This window comes from Eptatretus burgeri, chromosome 3, assembly GCF_056783735.1.
Source record: "Eptatretus burgeri isolate ZD-2024b chromosome 3, Ebu_testis_v1, whole genome shotgun sequence".
NCBI classification, from domain to species: Eukaryota; Metazoa; Chordata; class Myxini; order Myxiniformes; family Myxinidae; genus Eptatretus; species Eptatretus burgeri.
Genome location: NC_140963.1, coordinates 101,370,974 through 101,390,973, shown reverse-complemented (window position 1 = coordinate 101,390,973; position 20,000 = coordinate 101,370,974). Strand labels below are relative to the sequence as shown.

At 42.8% G+C, this 20,000-nt stretch overlaps 1 protein-coding gene and 1 pseudogene across 7 annotated transcripts in view; both read left to right on the top strand.

Annotated features, from left to right (window-relative positions):
- Window positions 1-3,579, top strand: part of LOC147030544 (uncharacterized) — a 5,331-nt pseudogene extending 1,752 nt beyond the window's left edge.
- Window positions 1-20,000, top strand: part of GAD1 (glutamate decarboxylase 1) — a 166,121-nt gene that overhangs the window by 51,142 nt on the left and 94,979 nt on the right. The window lies entirely within an intron of this gene.

Genomic DNA, 20,000 nt, shown 5'->3' with positions numbered 1-20,000 from the left:
CCCAAACCAGGAGCAAGATGCTGGTGGAATTTCTCCATGAGTACTACCTGAGTGTGTCCTATAAAAGAGTAGTCAGCATTGAAATTGTCTTTGCACAATCTATCGCTCAGCAAACAAGCGCTAACTCGAATATCGTCTGTCCTACGAATCTGCGTCAGCATATCTTCACAGTTGCAGCTCTTGCCAACCTAGATCATAATCCCACATCCAGAACAGCCACTTCATCTTTCCATGGAACAGGAATATCAATTTTTCAGTTTCCTTCATCAGATAAGCCTGGGTTGTATCAAAAACCAATAGAGATTGACCGGGCACAAAAATCAAACACTGTTGGACCCATCCTGCCTCCATCATACACATTTGTCCCACCTGTAGGCCGAAATCTTGTCACCCAGCCTCCATTAAAAGATGTGCAGCCACTTGTCAATAATCCCCTGGATAATGAGGCACAACATGAGAAGTCCTGGTTGACTTCGGCGCATACCAACTTGGACCAGGACCAGGGGACAGAGACAGCCACTCCGATTGTGTGGTCTGCACACCATGCCTCTGGATCAGATGCTGTTGGACAAACAGAGAAAAGCATTGAAGCCCTTCTCCCACTTTTTCATGAGAAAGCAGCAACACATGGAATGATTCGACATGGAATGAATCCTGTTAAAGAAACTACAGAATACCTCAATTCACAACAAATTCCAGTCTTGGTAGTGGACCAACCACTTTATGATATTGCAAAGAAAATGCAATGGACCTTCCCTGAAATCTTTGGAGAAGATAAGTTTGTAATGTTGCTTGGAGGGCTTCATATTGAAATGGCCCTGTGGGCCACTATGGGAGATCTCTTACGTGGGCCAGGATGGCCAGAAGCCCTTGCATAAGCTGGAATCACTAAAACAGAGGCTGCAGCCACATTGTTTTTGAAAGCATCTGATCCAATGAAAACACGATATGCCCATCAAGTAACCGTTGTTGTACTGGACAGCCTACTGAAACGAGCTTATGAGGACTGTCGACTCGAGATTACCTTTGACGATTGGATCTCTATGGCTAATAGAGAAGAACCAACAGTCCAATTCTGGATACTCATTCATAAGTACCAACAAATCGTACTCATGTTCATACGGTCACATCGGGAGCGAAAGTTCAAGCTCATGGTAGCTACTCTCCGGAAAACTTGTACCTCTATTCTTTGCTTTAAATCACCAGAATTATGCTCGGTGGGTTTCTGTCCTTATAAGAGACCTAGAACCTCTGCCAGCAGCGATCCAGGAAGTGTTTGAAGCCGGTCACTTTACGATAACAAGAAGCAATCATCGGTTCTCATCTATACCAATTGATCAAGCATATGAGCAGGCCGACAAAAGAGTGAAAGGAGTTGGGGGTGTGATTGGTCTTACAGAAAATCCTGCCATGCTAGAATGCTGGGTAGTAACTGGTCCAGAGATAAGCTGTGTTGTTGAACAATTTACAGATGTTGATGATGATTATGATCAGGAGCTCCCTCATCATGAGGAAGGAGGTGCTTCCAGCAACGCTTTCGGAACCACGTCAGAGACCTGTTAGATGTCCTGCTAAGCAGAGGAAATCCCTTTGAGGAAAACAGTGCTGATCTGGTCACGTTAGACAATAAAGTGTGTATTGATGAGTCTGCTGCCGCTTCTGTTCATATTCTAGAGTCAACAGGACAAGACCAGTTGGACAATTTTCGGAAAGATGTTCTTGAATCCAATAACACACTTCTGACAGCACCAATAAAAAAAAAACAAGTTGTTACTGTTCCATGAACAGAAATCGCAAAAGAAGACAGCACTTAAAAGAAAAGTACAGCACTTCAAACAACATGCAGAGTTGTACGGACAAGCATTCACTGTGCTTGATAGCCGTGGTGGAAATCTGCAAGAATTTTTCCGCCACGAATCTTCATCATACCCACCTGCACTATCTTCTGAAGGATCTATCAACTCCTGTACAAAGTCAGATCGGTTGACATGTATTTTGGAAGCAGGTGCAACTTCCGACATTACCACAGATGAAGAGCTTGTGGCACCAGATGTTTATGGGGTGATCGTTATTGATGGTGGAGCACTGATCCATGCTCTTCCTGGAACAACTGTTCAAGGCAAGTCATTTGATGAATATTTCAACAAGATTTTCTGTCCACGGATCCAGCATGACTTGAGAAGAGCAGCAAGAGAAAATATTGTCTGGGATCAATATCAGTCAATGAGCATCAAAGGGGCAACTAGGGAAAAAACGAGGAACGGGTACACGGCAACGTGTGTCTGGTTCTGCCAAGGTTCCGGGAAACTGGCAAAAAATTTTTAGCAAATGCTGAAAACAAGAAGGAACTCTTCTCATTCCTGTCAACGAAACTCATGCAAGTACAATTTCAACATGGCAAATGGGTCTATATTACTTCAGGTGATCAAGTTCTCACTGCAGGGTATGGTCCTCCTATGGGGCAATGTAATCACGAAGAGGCAGACACTCGTGTCCTGGTACATCTTCACGCCATCCAATATTCGTCTGTAGGGATGGTTCATACATGTGACACAGACGTTGTTGTCATACTTTTGACCAATTTTCACCACATCATGGCTGTGAACCCAGCCGCAGAAATCTGGATTTCATTCAAAGCAGGAAAGACAACCAAAATGATACCCCTCAATACCATCGCTGCAAACTTGGGAGATATAACATGCAAAGCAATGGCACTCTTCCATGCATTCACTGGATCAGATAGTACATCGTCATTCAAGTTCAAGGGTAAGTGATACTGTTTCAAGACTAAGGATAAGGTACCATCCCTCATGGAAGAATTTGCAACTGTTACCAACACCCCGTTCCTTACTTCACCAAGGTTGAAAGAAGTGGTGATGCAGTTCGTCTGTAGGCTGTACTCCAATGAATCTTTGACCGATGACATCAGTGTTGACCTTGTTCGCATGAGGGTATTCTGTCACAGGACGAGAGATGTAGAGAGAATACCTCCTACTAGTGATGCTCTGGACCAGCACCTGAATAGAAGCGTCTTTCAAGCAAGCATCTGGACTACAGCTCACGAGCCGCTGGCACCTGTCCATGATCCCAGAAACTATGGATGGGAGGAGAAAGACAGCAAACTGGTTCTCATTTGGATGACTCTACCCCTTGCTAAGGATATCTTCGACATCGACGGAAAATGCACTTGCACAAAAACCTGTTCATCATGCAAGTGTAAGAAAGCTAACTTGAAATGCACACTCTTGTGCAAGTGCAGATGTGGTAAAGAACAGAGTTAGACTTATTCCCATGCCAGCAAATAAGTTTGTTAGTTTTTTTCTGATAAATAAAAGAATATGACACCAGTTTTATTGAAAAAAATTCATGTTATTAGGTTACGGGCCGTCAGGGTCAATAACCTATTGCCATCGCATGGCATCCGTCATCTGTCAACTGTCTGTTGTCCTTTAATGTGTTATTCTCGCTTAATATCACATTAGATCTTATGGAGATCATGCATGGTCTATCTATTGATAATTTCGGAATTGGTAAACTTAGATTAACTTGAATGGTCAATTATATTATCTGTCTTAATATTGCATGAATTTCTTTTGGATTAGGTTTGCATTGCTGGGTATTGGCAATTCAGGAAGGGTCATTCTCAAGGTTGCATGATGCACAATGGGATATATGTTGCTTAATATTGCATTTATTGCTTTAAGTTTGCAATGTTGGGTATTCGGAAATAACCCTAATAGGCTATCTACTAATCTCGTTGGAATTAACATATATTTTGGTACTTACCGGTAACCTCACTAATAGATTTACGCACATACCATCACCATGGTGGACACAAGAAGCAAAATACTTACATGTGGTGTTGCTGCTCCTCAATACGAATCTTTTAATACCAAATATGTTTAGCGAGGACCATTATTTTGAAAGTTATAGCAATTTGGAGAATTCAGATTCTTCTGACGCTGGGTTGATACACCCCTCTATGCCCAAAGTGCCCCAGTGTGGTTTGATCGTTGTCCACTCAGGCTAAAATTGTTATTCAGATCCCAAGCTTCAATTTGGTACCAAAAAATAAACTATTGCATCAATTTGAAATGAAAAAGATAATTTAGCAGTGCCGGGCACCCCACTATTCTCCTGGAGCATCAGGACCTTCCTCTGGCGCTTCGGTTCCTTGCCAGAAGCCTAAGAAGGTGCAGGGCGTTTGGGCGGCATCGTTGGGCTTGGAGAAAAAAAACGTAGAAAATATTCGAAGTTCACAAGCGAAACTTTGTCTCATGCATTGTGTGACTCGTCGAGCACCACGCGTTATAATTTATTGCTTAAATAATTTACATTTTATATATTATTACCGTGATATACCAGGGGAATCCACAGAAAAAATTCGTTAGGTTCCGAGGGAAAACCCGCGATGAACCGTGGGCGCGATAGGTGAACCGCGATATAGCGGGGGATTACTATATATATATATATAATATGTATGTATATATATATATATATATGTATTTATATGTATATACATATATGTGTGTGTGTGTGTGTATATATATGTGATATATATATATATGTATATATATATATATATTTATATATATATATTTATATATATATATATATATATATATATATGTGTATATATATATATATATATATATATATATATATATATATATATATGTGTATATATATATATATATATATATATATATATATATATATATATATGTGTATATATATATATATATATATATATATATATATATATATATATATATATATATATATATATATATATATATATATATATATATATATATATATATATATATATATATATATATATATATATATATATATATATATATATATATATATATATATATATATATATATATATATATATATATATATATATATATATATATATATATATATACACAGTATATATATATATATATATATATATATATATATACACAGTATATGGGTCTATAAATATATATATATATATATATATATATATATATATATATATATATATATATATATATATATATATGTTGAGACCACCGCGTTGCACCGCTGATTGAGATCGAGCGCTGTCCTCACGTCTGGTCTTGGTAGAGAAGAGCTTTAATTCACACCAAACATGTATACATGGAGAGATATAGAGCGACACAGAATACCCAACCATAGTCCAGCTCAATCTAACTCTGCTAGCTTGGCACTCTGGCTTGCCTTATATACAATTTGTCCTGCCCCTTGTGGGACCATCTGGTTTCAAGATTGGCCCAGTTCCCATCACTGCTTTCTATTGAGGCTTTGTTTCCCAAAGATCAATTTCCTCCAAGGGGTAAAAGCCAGGTGCTGATTTCCTCCCTTTGAGCTCTAAAAGCCATCTGGTTTGGTCATTATCTGGCCAGGGAGCCAGGAAGACTGATTACTTTTTAAGAGCCTTTACCTTCTTTTCCTTATTCCACTCCTTGGAAAGTGGAAGCAGCTGTTGTGCTGTGTCAAATGGCACTGATTTACGATCGAGTATCCATCGGCTCGAGGTTTGTTTATGGCCAAGCTTCCTTGGCTCAAAGTTGATTTACGATCTGGCTTCTCTTGGCTCAAGGTTTTTACAAGGGTAATAAAAGCCAGTTGCTCAGCCGGGTCACAAGGAAAGAGACTGCATGCTTTGGCTTTTAACACAGCCAAGAACTGCAGCTGTTAAGAGTGCTCTATAATGAATGCCTTTGGCTTTTTCTTTTACTTTTGATTGTTAAAAAGTAATTCTGCTAACAAATGGCTATTCTCAGCTTGGGAGAGATGCAATCTCTCAACAATCGCTCCTCTTGTTACTTTGGAACATTTGTGCAAAAGAAACAAACAGTTACATAATAAATTTGAGAGATGGAGCATCCATGGACCGGTAGGACGGCAGGCAGGATTCTTTTCTACAGGTGGTCCACTCTTATGGTCAGCTCCAAGTGGCCCATGACGTCACGGAGGCTCCATCTGCACCTTCTAGCCTTATAGAAAAGCCCCCTCTCTACCCCCTTAACCGGCCCACCAACACCCCACCCCTCTGTAGAACAGTGGATACGTTTCAACAATTATGACTTAGGCATAGGTCCTGAGGAAGCAAAGTTTCCTTCCAAAAGCGGCTCTCACAAAGTTACTTTATGCACAAAAGGATATATATGTATATTTAACTAACATGGGTTTGTTACAAACAACAAGTAAGAATATTTTGGCTAACTATTGTTTTTTACGAACATGTTTGGTTAACTGCAAGCCAGAATACAAAATTGCAGAGTAAAATAAGAAAGTACAAATTCCAGAGTAAAATAAGAAAGTACAAAATTCCAGAGTAAAATAAGAAAGTACAAAATTCCAGAGTAAAATAAGAAAGTACAAAATCCCAGAGTATTTGCCAACAAGGCAGTGGTTATATAGTATTTCTTCCCATGCCCTCCATTGGCGCAAGCAGTTCGAGGCACTCATCCAATGTGAGATTGAGCAGTGGGTCAACAGTCCCATTAAGTTCACAGTATATTTCAGGTTCTATGGGTTGGGGAGAGAAAGAGAAGTGAATTATCGGGGGGGGGGGTAAAGACGATGGAGGTGCTGGCAGCGGCTCGACCACGGCAATCACAGCAGGCCTTCCCAGGTCCGTCTTCGTTTTTGTTGTCTTCTTTGCTGTGGAGGAACATCGTCTCACGCACTCCCTGATTAGACCTTTAATATAAGTGATGACAACGATCATGGCTATGAAGATCATGAGCCCGATGAACAACCAATGGATTATCCAAGCTCCCCAACTGCCAAATATTCCCATCAACCAAGATCCCATTGACCATCCCTTGTTAAAATTATGATATTTTGCACCTTCGGCCTTTATTTTGTTGGCCAAATTGTCGATTTCTTCTGAATTATCTGGGATGTATGTGCAGCACTCTGCCCCGATGACCGAACAAGTCCCTCCCTTTCCTGCCAGCAGCATATCCAGGGCAATACGGTTTTGCATAACGGTTGTCCGTATAGCTACCAGCTCGGCACTTGTTTTGTGGAATCCTTCGCTGGTGGTGTTTGCCAGTTTCTCCAATGATGCTGCCAAATTAATAATTTCCCTTGCACTTTTGCCAGCTCCATAAAAAGGAAATGCAATCATAAAAAACCTCTCAACTTCTGAAATGGCTCTTTTCGATCTGGCCTGTGGCATAAATGGCGATTGGTCAGTGATCCGAATCCGGGGTAGTACAAATCCCAAAAAGCGCGACCCTGTCCATCCCACCGGTAGCCATGAGTACGCCTTATATCCACACACAAAATATGTACCATTCAGGGGTGCCTGTGGTTCGACGAGGTTATTTTCTTCTATATTTACAGGTATGGTTGTCCCATTTATTCGTCCTTCAATGGTGACCGCCTCATTACCATGTCTCGCATAATGTTGGCATGTTGATTCTCCTAAGTAGGGTCCGCTGCCCTGTCTTCTAACGAGGCAAATTAGTCCAATTTGTTTGTGCATGAGTTGAAAATGTGGAGGGTACTTTTCTAATCCTTCCCCCTTCTTCAATCCGTCAAGGTTTGTTATTTTTATTGCTCTCGCCGGGCCCTGTATCACGACTCTCCGTTCAATAGTTCTGTACTTAGGGTAATACCAATGCTCAAAGTTCGTACAATTGTATCCCCCCTTTTCCCAGTTACTCCTTATTTCCGCTATTCTTTCTTTCACTGATGCTGGTGTCTTCTCTACTTTAGTTAAAATTGGCCTATCTTGCCTACGGACTAAGTACCCACACATCTCCTCCCCCTGGAGTGGAACTGCATACAAGGGTAATCCGTGTTTTGACGAGTGTGGGAGGTGGGAGCATACCCAACATTCCTTTTTGTTCATTGTCCTAGCGTACTCTAGGGATAGTGCCAAGTAGGTGTTCAGTGGATGGTCGGTCAATTCTTTATGCAGGGTTATTCCTCGTCTCTTTCTTTTACCACCCCTTATGTCTCCCTGATCTAATCCCTTACTCCTTTTTCCCATTATTGTAGTTCTCACATTATTAGTGATTCCTTCATCATCACGTTTACAGTCGGCATTGTGAATTACCCATATGCAAACTAGTGCACAAAGAATCGTGGTCGTGGTAAGATAGGTGTTGCTCATGTTGTCCCTGTCTCTGCTGGTATTGCAAGCTTACAATGTGTGGCGTGTATCCAAGCTGTCTTACCTTCGCACTTTACCGCAGTCGGAGTGGTCAGCAGTACCTGAAATGGTCCTTTCCACTGAGGGTCCAAGGCTGTTTTCCTTGTGAAGTGTTTTATCAGTACGTAGTCTCCTGGCTGGAAGGCGTGGTACGGCTCGTCCGCTGGTTCGGGTACGGCCTCTTTTACCCTTGTTTGTATCGCCCTTGCGATCCTGCAGAGCTGTTTACAAAATGTCAGCAAGTTCTCGTCCATCATTGTAATATTCAGCTTATCCATGTTTGTGGGGGCAGTCACGGGCAGCCGCATCGGCCTTCCCATTAGTATTTCATGAGGGGATAATCCTGTTTTCCGGTTTACTGTAGATCGCATGCTCATTAGTGCCAAGGGTAATGCATCTGGCCATTTTAACCCCGTTTCCGTTATTATTTTTGCCAATTTGTTCTTTAAGATTCCGTTCTGCCGTTCTACAGCACCTGCTGACTGTGGGTGGTAAACACAATGAAATGCTTGTTTAATTCCCAGTGCTTTACATGCTGCCTGTGTCACTTCCCCCGTGAAGTGTCCCCCCTGATCGTGGGACACCTTATAAGGGATGCCAAATCGGCAGAAAAAGTTTTTTAGCAGGTGCTTTACCACGGTAGCGGCATCAGCCTTTGCACATGGGTATGCCTCTACCCACTTGGTGAACATGTCTACCACTACCAAAACATTGCTGAACCCGCATGATGGAGGCATTTTTATGAAATCTATTTGTAGGTGCACGAACGGCCCCCAAGGGGCTGGGTGAGCTCCCAGTTCCCGTGTTTTTCCCTCTTTCTGTTGGTTATGCTGTTGACATACCTGGCAGCTTTTACAAACCCCTTCTGCTATTTTCCCAATTCCTGGTGCATACCAGGATTCTTGTACCTGTCTCACAGTCCCCCTCTTGCACACATGTCCATTCAGATGGGCCATGCGTGCAAGCCATGGTAGGATCTCAGTAGGCGCTATGACCTTCCCTTTGTTTGACCATAGTCCGTCTTCATCCACTGTTCCTCCTGCAACTTGCCATTTGTTTCGGTCATTTAGCGATGCTGCAGTTTGAATTGCAATATCTGACAAGCTATACTGATGCAGCTTAATTTGTTCCGTTGGTAGTCGCGCTGGCATTACCGAAGGGATAGGCAGGCCAGCCGCCTCCTTTGCAGCTTTATCCGCCTTGTCATTTCCTTTGTCTATATCCGTAGTCAGTTTCTGGTGTGCGCGGCATTTGATAACCGCAACTTCCGCTGGCGCCGAAATACTTTTTAACAGCTCAGAAACTAAGTCACCATTTTTTATGGGTGTTCCAGCAGAGGTAAGAAACCCTCGCATTTTCCAGATCGCACCTTTGTCATGTACTACACCAAAAGCATAATTAGAGTCAGTGTATATATTTACCGAGATATCGGCAGATAATTCACATGCCCTTATAAGGGCACACAACTCCGCCTGCTGGGCAGAAAAATGTGAAGGCAGGCGTATCGCTTCAATAATTTCACTGTCGGTGCACACGGTGTATCCTGCATGCCCCGAGCCGTCTTGGCCTCGATAGGCCGAACCATCGACAAACAAGGTGAGGTCCGGGTGTTCTAAGGGTTGATCCTTTAGATCCGGGCGCACGGTGGATACTTCTTGTATTTCCTCTGTGCAATCGTGAGGATCGCCGTCTTCTTCCGTTGGCAGCAAAGAAGCAGGATTAAGAACATTGCATCTCTCAACCTGCAGGTTCGGCTGGTGTAGGAGAGTCGTCTCATACTGCATCAGGCGCGTGTTGGTTAAATGTTGTGTTTGCTTTTGGGTTAATAAAGCCACAACGCAGTGGGGTACCTTTAGAGTAAGAGGGTGGCCCATTACGATCTCTGCCGTGCGCTTAACTGCGTAGCTGGCTGCGGCCACTGCTTGCAAACAAAGGGGTAGGCCGCGTTCGACTGGGTCCAGCCTTCGGCTGAAATATGCAATTGGTCGCTGGTGGTCGCCGTGGGATTGTGTCAGCACAACCTGTGCAAATCCTTTAGTTTCGTGAGAATAAAGAAAAAATGGCTTCTCATAGTCTGGTAGGCCCAAGGCTGGCGCCGTCGAGAGTGCTGTTTTTAGTTGGGTAAAACATTCTCCCATCTTCTCAGTCCACTCGATTACATTGGGCTGGTTTTTGCCCACGACAACATACAGTTCCTTAGTCAGGATTGCATAATCGACGACCCACTGTCTCCAGTAGGTTGCCATACCTAGGAATCGCATCATCTCTTTCTTTGTGCGAGGGCGGGGAACTTCCGCAATTGAAGTTATCCTTCCCTTGTCCAATTCCCTCTTTCCATGTGAAATGTGGTGTCCCAGATACTTAACCCTTTCCTGCACTAATTGCAGCTTGTCCTTATTTACCTTGTGGCCTTTCCTTGCCAATGCCTGTAGCAGCTGCAGTGTATCTGTTTCACACGCTGCTTTGTTTGGGGAGCAAATTAGCAAGTCATCCACATACTGTAGTTGCACTGATTTACCCTCGAGGACAATATCTTCCAAATCTTTATGCAAAGCACGTGAAAATAAAGTGGGACTATCAGCGAACCCCTGTGGCAACACGGTCCATGTATATTGACGGCCCTTGTATGTGAAGGCAAACAAAAACTGCGATTCCTTATCAATGGGTACGGAGAAAAACGCAGAACATAAATCAATGACAGTAAAATGGGTAGAGCTTGCAGGTATAGACGTTATCAACCCCTCTGCACTTGGTACCACGGGGTGGATACTTTGAATCACCTCATTTACTTCCCGTAAGTCCTGGACAAATCTCCACTTATTCTTCTGTGGCTTTTTCACTGGCAGTATAGGTGTGTTACATGGACTTGAAACTTCTACGATTATACCTTGTTCCTTCAAGGATTCAATTACTGGTGCTATCCCGGCCTCAGCCTCTTTTCGGAGAGGGTATTGACGCACATTCGGCCAAGGCATTCCAGATTTGAGTTTAACCACTAGGGGCGTTGCCCCAATGATACGGCCCACATCATTGTCATGTCGGGTCCACAGTTCTTGCGGGACTTTTTCTATCAAACTTTTTTTGTTCCCTGTTTCATTTGCCATTTCCATCATCATCTCATGCTTAGGTGGTAGATTAACCTCCTCCACCAATCCTCGTAACATCTGTTCCTGAAAATCACAAATCCACCCTTCATCATTCGCGAGCTTATGCACTTGCCAATGCAACACTGTTGTCGTGCAGGTCAATACTGCCCCCTGCAGGCGATGAACCATAAAACCCAAATCCTTCGGGTGATACCCCCTTGCCGTAGTTATTGTCACATGCGAGGTCACTCCCGGCGGGTATTTTATCAATTGCCTTTGGGTTTCCGTGAGCTTAACCTCCATTGCAACACCTTCCTTACCAATCATCAAACGGCAAATCAGTAAATCATTGTGTGTTTCCAGATGCGGAGCAATTTTCTCTGCAAATTCAACATCATTTCCATTCGCATCATAATAGATTGTACAATGTGGGGGATCATAGTAGGTCTGTGTCATTACTTGTGCATTGTCTAGCCACATTTGCATTTCCTTACTTTCGGCTAAGATTACATTTAAACATATCAAAACATCACTAATCGGCTGTCTTGGCAGCCTCCACCAATAGACAACTGGGTGCGGTGTCATCAAAATCATCATTGCTGAATGTGTTTTATCCCGGGGAATATCGACAAAAACCCCTTTGTTTGTGCATGCTATCGTACATCCCAACTTACACAACAAGTCCCTGCCTAACAGATTCACTGGTGTAGTGGTTGTGAGAAGGAAAGCGTGTTTTTCCTGCAAAGGTCCACATCTTACTGGTAATTGTGTCGTTGCACTTAATGTCTGTATCTTGCCCCCTAACCCTACTACTTGTACATTAGCATTGGATTTTTCAACCCCTGGCAGCTCTTTGGATGCAATAGTAGAGTGAGTGGCTCCCGTGTCAACTAAAAAGGAAAGTTTCTTACCTGAGACATCCAGAATGTAAGTCGGCTCTTCTGTTGGTGTTAATGTCAGCATCGCTCCTTGCACCACGAGGCCACCCGCGGTCTGTCAATATGACCTACCATCCTGCGGTTGGTTTGGTCCTCCTTCCTGCTGGAACCCCGATCGTCGTCTTTGGGGGCAATCCCTTTTCCAATGTCCTGGTTGTCCACACTGGAAACATACTTGCGGCGCTGTTGGTTGTACCTGCCCTTGGCCTGCTGCAGTTCTTGAGCGGGTCTGTGGTGGCGCTTGTGTCCAATTTTTGTTTCTTCCACTCCCTCTCCTGGGCCGTTCATCCTGTGCTCCTGGTGGGGTTCTTTGCAGAACTCTCCTTAGTCGTCCCCATTGTCTGGCTGCTTCCTCTTCCGAGTCTGTGTCATCTTCCTCCAGCTCCCACTTTCTCCAATCCTTATCATTTCTTTTTTCTACTGCTTCGTCTAACAACACCATCTGCAACACTTCGTCTTTAATTTTTGCCTTTGCGTTCTCCCTTTCTTCCGCTCGGTCCATACATTGATCAGCCGCTATACAAATCTGACTTGCCTCTTTGCCCTGCCAACCTAACAGTACATACTTTAATTGCTTCCTAATTTGAGGTCTGAGCCCTTCCATTACGAAGTTTGTCAATGTTCGCTGCGGTATGTCTCCCTCAACTTGAAAACCCCCATATTGTAAGAGTGTTTGTATTAATCTATCCATGAATTCAGATGCCCGTTCCCCTTGACGTTGCTTTGTTTCATAAATCTTATCCCAATCTAGTGCTGGCGGTCGCAACGCTGTTTCAATCTCATCATACAGGCGCTGTCGCTTACTTTGCCGATCTGCATCGGTGCATCCTGCTGGTTCGTTCGCGGTCCACTCAGCACCTTCCCGAGCTTTCTTCCACACATATGGAGACAACACGGCTTGACATAACACCCCAATGTCGTTATGCGTGCAGCGGTGTGCCTCAACCCACTGCGATATTAATTCCTTTATTGCTCCTGCATTTCTTCCCTGATCTAACACTCTTTCCTTCATTGATCTTAATTCGCTTTCTTTAAACGGTCGGTACACTGACTGAGCTGGCTGGGGCTGTAATCCTAACACCTCCGGAGTTACCTCTTGAACCGGGAAGGCAGAGGCTGTGGCCATCAACCCCGTACCTTCCAGGTTCGGATACAAACTTGGTGTGTTATTAACATATGCAGATGGATTACTTGCATTACTTCCTTGAGCTTCCCGCCCTTGTACCACCATTTCGGAGGCAGTTACAGGGGCGGGAGTAATCTCAATCTTTGGAGGAAATTCTTTAACCTGTGTTTCTAATTCCAACAGTTTCCGCTTTACCAAATTTCTAGCCACTTCACTTACTTGGAGGACCTCCTCCTCCCATAATTTGCAAGCTTCAAGGTCTGGCTCTGGTTATAACTTATCACTTGTCCGTTGTTCTAATCGGCATGACAAGTTATCTATAATTTCTGCTCTTAAGGAACCCCATCTCGGGAATGGGTGTGCGTCCTGTTTTGTCCACTTATACCACATTGCCAATTGAGTACATGACTTAACTCCATATTTTTCATACATCATTCCCGCCACGGTATTCGTGGGCGGTGCATTTTTATCCGACTTTGGTTTCACAAGCTTATTCCCCATTTTCCTTGGTCCTTCCTAGAGTATTTCTTGGGTCGGGACAGTGTTTCCCGCCTGGGGGTGATCTCGGGCTGGGTCTGGCGTCTTTCACCTTTCCACGGACCCTCACACTCCCTGGCACACCTCCCGCACACTCAATCTCTCAACAGAATCTCCCGTTTGGACCCTGTCCCCGAGATGTTCTTGGGTTGCCCCTTCCTGGGTTTCCCTCAACCTCACAATGGACCCTTAACCCTTCCTGGGGTACCCCCTTTTGATGTGTAAAAAAGCTCCTTCTCCCCCTTGTTCTTTTAAGATAAGGACAGATCACAAAGAGTAGCGAACTTGTATGCCCTGGTGCGAGAAAAGAGGCAGTTCTTCTTACCTTATCTTTAAGCCGGCTGGCTTCTGTCCTCATTTGTCTCACCAGGGCAGTCTCGCTTTCCTCCTTGGTCCGTCTTATCCTGCCGACTACGCCAAATGTTGAGACCACCGCGTTGCACCGCTGATTGAGATCGAGCGCTGTCCACACGTCTGGTCTTGGTAGAGAAGAGCTTTAATTCACACCAAAGATGTATACATGGAGAGATATAGAGAGACATAGAATACCCACAGTAGTCCAGCTCAATCTAACTCTGCTAGCTTGGCACTCTGGCTTGCCTTATATACAATTTGTCCTGCCCCTTGTGGGACCATCTGGTTTCAAGATTGGCTCAGTTCCCATCACTGCTTTCTATTGAGGCTTTGTTTCCCAAAGATCAATTTCCTCCAAGGGGTAAAAGCCAGGTGCTGATTTCCTCCCTTTGAGCTCTAAAAGCCATCTGGTTTGGTCATTATCTGGCCAGGGAGCCAGGAAGACTGATTACTTTTTAAGAGCCTTTACCTTCTTTTCCTTATTCCACTCCTTGGAAAGTGGAAGCAGCTGTTGTGCTGTGTCAAATGGCACTGATTTACGATCGAGTTTCCTTCGGCTTGAGGCTTGTTTATGGCCAAGCTTCCTTGGCTCAAGGTTGATTTACGATCTGGCTTCTCTTGGCTCAAGGTTTTTACAAGGGGAATAAAAGCCAGTTGCTCAGCCGTGTCACAAGGAAAGAGACTGCATGCTTTGGCTTTTAACACAGCCAAGAACTGCAGCTGTTAAGAGTGCTCTATAATGAATGCCTTTGGCTTTTTCTTTTACTTTTGATTGTTAAAAAGTAATTCTGCTAACAAATGGCTATTCTCAGCTTGGGAGAGATGCAATCTCTCAACATATATATGTATATATATATATATATATATATATATATATATATATATATATATATATATATATATATATATATATATATATATATATATATATATATATATATATATATATATATATATATATATATATATATATATATATATATATATATATATATATATATATATATATATATATATATATATATATATATATATATAGCCATGCACCACTTAACGACGGGGTTACGTTCTGAGAAACGCGTCGTTGTGCGAACATCATTTTTTTTTTTCGTTTTCATTTTCGAACATCGTACTTACACAAAACTACACACCTAGGCTATATGGTGTAGCCCACGACCGGATTTAGGGGTGGACAGGTGGGGCCATGGCCCCGGGGCCCCCCACATTTAGGGGCCCCCCACAATTTCGATGCCATTTTGAAAATCCTTTGAAAATGTGTTTCTAAAGTTTTATTGTCGGTAAATAAAGATTGTAAACTCTTTGTAAGAATATCTTTTCAAAATTGTCCGTCATTGTGAGGGTCCTTTTCAAGCTTTGGCTTTTTCAAGCCGTTTCTTCCACTGTCCACAGAACAGATCCAACGTGGTCAAAAATTCCCGGGGCAAGCCTCGGGCATGGGGGGCCCGCATTCGGATCTTTTTTTGGATCGATCATCGATGCTTCGGATGGTTGAGCGTGACCAATTAACTACGGCACTGCCCACCAGAGCTCAGCGAGCACAGACGGAATACAGAGGTCCAGCCACAGGAGAGGTGAAAAGGTGAAAGTCAATGTGGTAAAACTAGGCCAGGCCAGCACAGCACACGGCCGGCAGGGGTCGTATTGTACACACTAAAACTGCGGCTGGCAGGGAATGCTGTCAGTACCCTGCTTACTGGCGCGCACAGCACAGTAACACGGTGTGACTTTCTATGTTCCAGGTGTGTGAAACATACTTGTTGTTCGTGATTCTGGTACGTCCCACGTGCACTCTGACAATATCTCGGTTACTCGGTACCTACCAGCTGCAGAAGCCACAATGAGCGGCTTCGGTGATGACAGGCACAAATCCAGGGCTCTACGGAAATATGACAGTGGTGCTCAAAAGCGGAAACGTTCCATGGAAAAAGATGAAAGACACAAGGCCGTCGTCGACAAGACCCAGAAAATCTCAGAGTTTTTCACTCCTGCACAAACACGCGATTCGTCCATGACAGAGGCTGGAACACCAACAGAGACAGAACAAGCGGATTTGGCAACGCAACCTCCGCGTCAAGATTTTCCCAACATCTCGGAAGGTTCCACAGATGAAGAACATGCATCAGATGAAGAACATGCATCAGATGAAGAAGCGCGAAATATACTGACTGATCGTGGACCTGGCTTTGCCAATTGCATTGGATGTTGGCTTCCTGAGCGGCCGTCATCAGCGATGATCGACTACGGGGCGTCATGAGATTTGGAGCCCCCTGCAGAATTTGACTGGTCCCTTTGATTCATCCAAACAGTTCGTTGAAGGTAGGAAACGCTGCTGCTCCAAGAATATTTTTTACCGTAGACTACAAAATGGAGAGTCCGTGAAAAGGTCCTGGCTTTGCTTCTCCACATCAACCGGAAAATTGTTCTGCATCGCTTGCAAGCTCTTTGGAGGCGCTACTGCCCTGGGCGGGGAAGGATTCAATAACTGGAAGCATGCCAGTCATTCTATCGAGGTGCATGAGCGTTCGCATATACATTGTGCGAATATCATCTGCTTGTCAGACAGAGCAACATCCGCAGATCGTGTGGACACTGAACTCGTCAAACAGGTGAGTGAGATTGCATCCTATTGGAGGGAGGTGCTGAAACAAAGTGTGAGCGTGATAGCGTTTCTCGCTGAGCGTGGTCTCGTGTTCCGTGGATCGGATGAAATTGTTGGGTTACGGACGAATGGTAACTACCTTGGTTTAATGGAATTACTTGCGGAATACGATCCATTTTTGGCGTAGCACATTCAGACATATGCCAACCAAGGTAGTGGCCACACCAACGACTTATCATCTATGACATGTGAAGCGTTAGTCTCCATCATTGGAAAATCTGTTCTGGATAATATCGTCGCTCATGTGAAAGAGGAAAAATACTTCTCTGTGTCAGTCGATTCTTCTCCTGACATAAGCCACATTGACCAGCTCACAGTTATTCGACGATACATCGAGAACAAGGCTACAGTGGAGCGTTTCATGACCTTTCTGAGCAACACAGGACACACTGGACTCCAGCAAGCGACGGCATTACTGGATTTTTTGAAAGCCACTGGATTGGACATCGCTAACTGCTGAGGACAATCTTACGATAATGCATCTAATATGAGTGGCCGATACAATGGGATGCAGGGAATGATCAAACAGGAGAACCCTCTCGCAATAGCTGTGCCATGCGTGACGCACTCACTGAACTTAGTCGGTCAGTCGGCCGTGGGATGCTGCAGACCTGCAGCAGCATTCTTTGAATTTGTGGAACAAGTGTATGTATTTTTACAGCTTCCACGTCGTGCTACGCCAGATTATTTGATGCCCTGAAAGCCAAAGGTCTGCAAGTACTAAAGCACCTGAGCGACACTCGCTGGTCGGCTCATTCTGATGCAACCCGAGCTCTTCTAGACGGTTACAGCGAAATCATGGATGTCCTCGATGAAATCGCAAACGATGAACAACTGAATAGTGAAATGAGCAACACTGCCGAGACGCTTCACCAAACGATGTGCACACTCGAGATAGGGTTCTATGCTGGTTTCTGGTCTACTGTCCTTGGTAGATTTGATCGTACGAGTAAAACTCTTGAGTCGCAAGCTTCCGATCTCAACACAGTCGTGCAGCTACTCAAGTCATTGGCGAGCTTCGTGCAGTCATTACGCGATCAGTTTGATACATTCGTTGTTGACGGAGTGGAGCGCTCAGGTACAGAGGAATTCACTCGCGGATCGCGTAGACAAAAGTGTAATGTCCGCCTCGCTCCCTTGGACTACGGACACACTCCAGAAGGAGAACAAGATGCCAAGGAGTCCTTTCGCATCAGTGGATACGTTGCAGTGATCGACGTACTGCTGTCACAGTTGGAAAAGCGTACAAACGCTTACAGCGAGATGAGCGACAGATTTGGATTCCTGCGTGCTCTTGTTCAACTCGAAGTGGAGCAGATTCGAGAGTCATGCTCAAACTCGTCGAGCTGTATCGGGAAGATCTATCACCTGACCTCACAGAAGAAATGATTCAGTTTCAAGCCATGATGAAGGAGTCAGAGCCAGACTTGGGCCGTACTGAACTCGAGATGTACAGTTTTCTCATCGAGCGAAAACTCACCGATACTTTCCCAAACGTGGAAGTGCTGCATCGGATTTACCTATCACTGATGGTGTCAAACTGCTCCGGGGAGCGCTCATTTTCAAAAGTCAAGCTTATCAAGAACCATCTTCGCTCCACAATGGGGCAGCAGAGACTGGTCAATCTGACCATCATTTCAACCGAATTTGATGTGCTCAATTCCATGCAGGTTGACAGTATCATATCCGAGTTCGCAGCCGCGAAGTCACACAGGAAGCTTGTTCATTGATTAAGGCACCGTGTGTATGTTCATTGATGTGGATGACACTGCCATATATTTGCGGTCGCTGGAAGTCGGCTATTAATCACCATTTCGGATTTCTCTTGTCCAGAGGGTTTTTAGAAGTTAGAAGATTTTTAGTCGAAGTTCATCGTATGATTAATGACAGTGCGTCGTTTGTTATTTTCTTATATTAGTCCATCTCTATCTCTTACTCTCGTAGTAACAGCATTTTTGTGATTTGATTTTAGAATGAGCTCAGAGATAAGTCATCAGCTCATAGATAAGTCACCAGCCATATCAATAACAATCCGTCCATCTTGTCATATTGTCAGATTTAACTGTAATTTGTGAACATATATGCCAAACCATTCCTGATCAGGATCTGCCAAATCTATAGATATAAGTTCAGTTGTTGATGAAAAAAGCAGTTGTAATTTAAGTTGTTGATTAATCTCCAAATTTGGGGGCCCCCCCACAATCATTGTGCCCATGGCCCCCCACATGGTAAATCCGGCCCTGGTGTAGCCTATTGCTCCTCGGATACAAACCTGTACAGCATGTTACTGTACTGAATACTGTCGGCAATTGTAACACACATCCAAGAGAGACGGAAGACGCGTTGGTTTTACCTTTGTGCTGTTCATGACGGCCATCGGTGTTGTTAGCAGCAGCTTACAATCTCCTCTCGCATCGATTATAGAAAGATGAATAAATAGCGTTTGGATTTTATAAATACGTAATCATTGCATCGATGTTATAATTTATAAATGAAGAAACGAGCACCTGTCAATTGTAATATATATATATATATATATATATATATATATATATATATATGTATATAAAATATACATATATGTATATAAAATATATATATATATATGTATATAAAATATATAAATATATATATATATGTATATAAAATATATATAAATATATATATATGTATATAAAATATATATATATATATATATATATATATATATATATGTATATAAAATATATATATATATATATATATATATATATATATATATATGTATATAAAATATATATATATATATATGTATATAAAATATATATATATATGTATATAAAATATATATATATATATGTATATAAAATATATATATATATATATATGTATATAAAATATATATATATATGTATATAAAATATATATATATATATATATATATGTATATAAAATATATATATGTATATAAAATATATATATATATATATATATATGTATATAAAATATATATATATATATATATATATATATATATATATATATATATATATATATATATATTGTTGCGGATTCGCGCCCGCCGGCGTGCGAACGGCCACGTAACTCG